This window comes from Podarcis melisellensis, assembly GCF_964234715.1.
Source record: "Podarcis melisellensis genome assembly, chromosome: 8".
Taxonomy (NCBI): domain Eukaryota; kingdom Metazoa; phylum Chordata; class Lepidosauria; order Squamata; family Lacertidae; genus Podarcis; species Podarcis melisellensis.
In genome coordinates this window covers 1,264,607-1,270,606 of record NC_138540.1, presented here as the reverse complement: position 1 = coordinate 1,270,606, position 6,000 = coordinate 1,264,607, and the positions used below count along the sequence as shown (strand labels likewise).

The window sequence follows — 6,000 nt, the reverse complement described above, 5'->3', positions numbered from 1 at the left end:
GAAATGTGGAAAACTCAAGTGGGAAATGAGAAAGTCAGGGAAAGTGAAATCTACAGATTCCTGCAGAGGCAGGTGACACTTGCTGAAATCTCTGAAGCCTGAGGGGCAGCTCAAGGAGGTTTTGCTGTTGTCGGTTGTTAGAAACAGGCAGTTCAGTGTCTCTTATAATAATCCCTTGTCCCTCTGCATGGTCAGAAGAAATGGTGTAAATTTATACAAAAAAGCAAACACCCCCCCCCATAAATTATGCAAAACTTGCTCGGTTTGCATAAAATATGCAGGTTGCAGAAATCAGCTGGGCACCAATGCTACGAGAATACATGTATACTATTGAGGAGCTGACATGATTACCATTTCTCAAAGGGGCTCGCAGGGCACGTGACCTGCTTCCATTCCAACCTCGGAGAACTTCCTTTGTTTCCCTTGACACCAGTCGGCACATCGCAAGATCCAAAGCTTGTCTACAGAACACATAATTAGCCTTCCCCAAAGCTCTTGATAACAACAGCAGCTAAACGGAGAGGGAGGCTGCACTAAAGCCGAGATGGGCCAGCACTGGATCAACCAACCAATCGGAGCCCTGGAGGTGGGGCTTGAGATCCGGCAAATAATTACTAAATGCATTTCCAGCCCAGTTGGTCTGGGCTGCTGAAAGATCTGGCTGCAGAGTGAGAGGGGAAGCAGGAATCTAAGCACCGGTGTTTGTGGAACGCTGCTGTAGCATCAACCCTGGACTGCCTCCTGCTGCCTCCTTCCTGTCTTCCTTGGTAAAAGGTACTGCCACCTGGGTGGATCATATGGTCTGGGTCTGTGATGCTTTAGCAGCCAGAGAAAAGTTTTTATTAGGAAAATTTCTGCCGCTTGTGTGGAAAAGGAAAATGGTCTACTAGCTTCTCTTCTTTGCCTGAAAAACAGCAGCAACAATATGGTACCTCTGTATTGCTTTCCCCTTCCTAACTTTAAGATGAGGGTAATGGGGGGCAGGGGTATGTGTAGGACTGGCAGTGTAGGTGCCTGTAAAAACAGCAGCAACTACTAGTCTGAGCATTTTTAATGCTGTGTGTGAGTGAGCAGCAGCAGCAAGGTCCAAAGCGTTGCCAAGTCTGATCATCCTTGTTGTGCCATGAGAGGTAAATCTATTTAGACCTGGCATGTGTGTGAGTGTTTTTTTTAAAGTATGCAATCCTCCAATGTGTGCTAATGCAGAAGTAAATCCCACTGTGTTCAGTGGTGCTTACTCCTGAGTAAATATGGGCACCATTTGAATTCAGAACTTTAGAGGGGGCCTCGTGTGAGCTGTCAAACTTGGACTGGTCCGTCCCCAAGATCCTGGCTTGTCCACGTGAAGTTTGTTTAGTACATTGCAGATGTCTGCAGACAGGCAGCCATGCAACGGTGCTCTCTGGTTTGCAAGCCAAAAAATGTTGACATTCAGGGACCATTCAAGGGCTGTTAGAAAGCCACTCTTGCAAGGAAGTGAGGGCATCCTGCACTTAGAACAGTTAAAACAACATGAGGAATTTGGGAAAGCTTTTTTTGTCACAATGCTTCTAAACCAGGTGTGAGGAACCTGTGGGGCCTCCCAGATGTTGCTGGACTCCAGCTCCCACCATCCTTCACTCTTCATCCTTGGCCACGCTGGCTTCTGAGAGTTGTAGCACAGCAGCATCAAGAGGACTCCAAGTGCAAAGTATTATCCCCTTCTGGGATAGCAAATGTTGCTTGAGCATGCCTGTCCTGCACTTAACCTGGAACCCCTCTGGAACCCCCACCCCAAGCCACCTTGAAGTGACCCACAGAGGGCTGGGTATAGAGAGCTCCTGGCATTTTGCTTCTGCAGTTGTGCAGTTGAGCCCATGTTGTCAGCCTGGATATAGGCAGGAGCTCAGAGCACATCTCAGCGGGGTGCCTGTGGTGGGTATGCATGCTGTCTTTTTCTAACTGGGCTTGCTCCTGTGTCTTTAAGAGCCCTGACCCACAGAAATTTAATAGGTAAATATTTGCTCAGCACCTCTCCCCATCCTAGGAAAAGTGTCACCAGCCAAATATATTTAAGGTTACTTATTTAAAGAAAAGTCAGGTGAGGATGATTACTGCTATTACTATTATGCAAAGGGTATCCACTCTCACTCTCTGAATTGCCAACCCTCAGTAATATGAAACCTCAGTTTAAGGAACTTGGGGCTGAGGGAAAAAGGATAAAAACCAAAAGACTGGAGAAGAGGTTTCACACATGCAGCTTCATAAAATGGCCATGAGCCTCACACTGTTTCAGCGCATGTGTGGACATTTCCAATGTGGGGTAGAAAGCACCAGTTCTCATTAGAAAGTATGTTCTAGCCAGGATAGATTTTGCTTTTGAATTGCAATTGTGGGACATTTAGGGCAATGGCTTTCTTATGCGTCATGTGTGAATACAGCCTGGCAGGGCAAAAACAGATTGGGCAATATTATAGCAGCTGTGTTTTCATAGGTGGAATGGGCTGGATTTGAACTTGGGTCCTTTTACCTAATAAAACCAGCTTTCAACATGTGTCTGAGGCAAACAGAACATTAAATCTGCACCCAAGCCAAGCCCACAGCCATGTGTGTGGGGCTGAGCATCTGAACGTGCCTTACATTGACTTAGAACGCTGGTCTGCATTTCTATCCCAGCATTATCATCTGCTCTGAAATCCAGCAGCTTACGATCTTGAGCAAATGCTTTGCTTCTGAGCTATGGCCTGTCCATTTGTGGTCCCAGGCTGATGGTTTCTGGTTCACCTCCCCATATTGGCTTGCTTATCCATATAGGAATGGAGAGCAGCACTGCCTGAGTATGCTTGCTCAGATTGATCTGGTGTGTCCCATATACTCTTGGGCTAGAGAATGAGGAGTCTTCTTTAAGAGTGGTCTGGGGGAGGCAATGTTTGCTGCAGCATGCTCATTTTTATATTGTCAGCTGCAAGCCCAGTTCCAATGGGTGAGGCAGGTTTTTGAAGCACTACCAAAACCTGTTGAACCTATTTGCTCAGCAACCACAGGAGGATGAGGGAGCACACCATTGCCAATGATGCCTCTGCATGCAGGTTCTCTGGGAAGACCCCTCCTCCTCCCACACAAGCAATAATCTGTGCACAGACTCAGGCTTTCCCCAAGAAAGGGCTTTCCACTTTGTCAGGTGCAGGAATGACATTGATGTTTCCAACCTGAACTGATCCAAACACTGAAGATGCACCTCTTCATCCTGGCACCAGAGATCTTTATATTTTAGGACCCGTCACCTTCTTTTAATTGCATTAGCTTTGCACTGATTTTAATATTGTGTGTTTTAAATTTCTGAAGCCCACCCTGGGACCTCTTGGGTGAAGGGCAGATCAGAAACTGAAATGCTAATACTACCAATAATCAGCACCATCAATCAAGAAGCCGTAACAAAGAAGAACAGCAATTGGCTGCTTGCTGCCCCGACCCCCCCCCTCGCCTGTGTGTATTCTTGCACAAATGTGTTCATATATGCCTCAACAGGCAGCCCCACCCCCCGCAGGCCAGAGAGAAAGGCAGAGAGAGTCGGAGAGTGCAGGGCGATCTTCTCGCCCCCAGCGATTCCTCCCCCACCCCACCCCAATCTTTGGCTGTATCAGTGGCTCCAATGGATGGGCAAAAGCAGAGCATTTGATGAAGCGTAAGAGAGTTGCGGGTTTCTGAAGGCAGTGGACGGATTCCTCCTTGAGAGTCTGTGTTTGCTTTCCGGAGACTCTGCAGGATTTGTTCGGCTGCCAACTGGGAAAGGCTTTTGATTTGAGACAGAATATTAGGAGAGATGCTTTGAAAGAGGGTTGCAGACAAATGACTCATCTGCTGTAGGAAGAGAACAACAGGAGGATGGGGGGCGGAGCTTGAGAAAGGAGCAAAGGGTATCTCTCACTTTCCTGGGTGGGGGTGATGGGGAGAATACCTGTCTGTAGCTGAAGAGTGAGCTGCAGCAGGAACTGTGGCTGCACAGAGATCACACCTGCTCACCTGCCGAGAGGGTTGCTGCAGCACAGGCATGGGGGAGTTTCACCCGGATCACTTTTTAAATTGCTCTCGTGTGAGGGGTCTGAGTTGGCAGGTAGTTTTGGGGAGAGCCCTGGTGGGCCATAGATGTTCTGATCCACCCAAGAAAAGGAGTGCTAAGCAAGTCCCCTTGCCTCAGATGCCACTCCCTCTGCACTTGTCACTTGTCACCTCTGGCATATTGTTTGGTGGGGGCAGTGCTCACTGCAGGCAGTGCTCTCAGTAGGGTGGCCCAGAAGCAGCAAATGAGGACGAGGCTTATGTACCTTTAATCATAGAATCACAGAGTTGGAAGGGTACCCAAATGGTCATCTAGTCCAATCCCCAAAGTAGCTGTGTAGCCGAGGGAACTTCAGGAGGTGTTGCCTACCACACAGGTCAGTAGAAGAAGTAGACAAGCCCTTTTCCTGCATCTGGCTCAGCCTCGCTCTCGGAGCCGCCAGTTGATGATCCATTTTGCTTCTGGGTTGCCTCTCTGAAGCTATCAAGGAGATATCCATAAGATGAGTAAAAGCTATAAAAATATTGTTCTAATGTTTTAAAAAAGTAAAGGGCCACTTTGGCTGGCGAGGTGCAAAGGAGGACAGGGCAAATTGTGCAGCAATAAAACCACTAGCACATTTGCAAAGCTATGCAAGGTCCAGTATGGTTTCAAATTGGATGGGAGACCCATGTTGAGATTCCTGCATTGCAAGGGGTTGCTCTAGATCAGTGTTTCCCAACCTTGTGCCTCCAGCTGTTTTTGAACTACAATTCCCATCATCCCTGACCACTGGTCTTGCTAGCTAGGGATGATGGGAGTTGTAGGCCAAAAACATCTGGAGGCACAAGGTTGGGGGTCCTCAGGATCCCTTCAAACTCCACAACTCTCTGATGTCTCTGTGGGGTATAAATGAAACTTCCCAGGAGTCACTGGGGGAAGCCATAATGTGCTTTCAATGTATGGTGTGTAGGAAGTTGATGAGAGGTGTGGCAAGAGGCCTGTCTGTCCTCTCCGCATTTGGTCACCTTAAACCTGCTCCAAAGCCAGCTGCAGCAGCCCTGGTGGATTTCAGTGGAAGAAATCAAGTCAAATGCACACTCTGAGCCTCTGCATGTCTACTCAGAAGTAAGTCCCCCTGAGTTATCAGAGGCTTCCTTGTAGGTGGATGTGCACAGCACTGCAAGCCTTATGCTGCTGAATGTTGCTTTGGCAATGTGGTGTCTTGGTGCAACCCTGGAGGATTCTCACGGGGGGAAACAAGAAGACGACAATTCTAGCAGGTCTCATAAAATTCCCCAAGATAATTTTGCACCTCTCTAAATCTTACCCCTTGAAGACAGTCTGGAGTCTTGCTGCGATGATGTTGTACGATACTTTTTGCTCGGCGCAGTGATTCTCCTCCTCTGCAGGTCTGTGCAGAATTACCTTATCTGCTAGAGGATGTTTAGTGATTCTAAAAACAAGAGCTGTACTAATTCACAGAAGGAAAACATGTAGGTGTGGTTTTTTTAAAAAAAAGTTTGCCCAAAACATTGACTTTCCGTTCTTTCCTTTTTAGATTATAACACTGTTGAGTAATTAATCTTTATACATGCCTTTTCCCACTGGAAACAGTGACACAATGAATAAACTTTTAAAATAAAATACAATAAATTATTTTTCTATTATACCTTTGGATGTTTCCCACCTTTCTTGTGTGTGGGGGGGGGGGAGAGATATTTTAACAAGAAGAAAACCTCCTGTACAACCTCCTGGGAAAGTGGTGCAAAAGGTGGGAGCAAAGTCTGGTGGCAGAATCTGTTGTAGGTGTTCCATGCTGCAGCTCTGGAAGTGTGGCGTTGTCAGAGAGCAGTGTGCAGCAGAGCATGTGAAGGTCAGAAGGATGGCGAGTGCGCTAAAAAATCTAGAAACAAGTGCTGTGCAGAAATTTGTGCCTCGATTTCTCAGATGTTTTCTGCCTCTGCGAAAAAGACTTCCAT

At 47.2% G+C, this 6,000-nt stretch overlaps 1 protein-coding gene across 5 annotated transcripts in view; it reads left to right on the top strand.

The window, feature by feature from the left end:
• Positions 1-341: 341 nt before the first annotated feature.
• Positions 342-6,000, top strand: part of ZMAT4 (zinc finger matrin-type 4) — a 266,950-nt gene continuing 261,291 nt past the window's right edge. Inside the window, exon 1 of one of the 5 annotated variants that reach the window (XM_081921382.1) lies at positions 342-774. The gene's annotated coding sequence lies outside the window, so the exon portion shown is untranslated. The remainder of the gene's footprint in view (positions 775-6,000) is intronic. The other 4 variants (XM_081921383.1, XM_081921384.1, XM_081921385.1 and 1 more) reach the window with 4 other exon arrangements.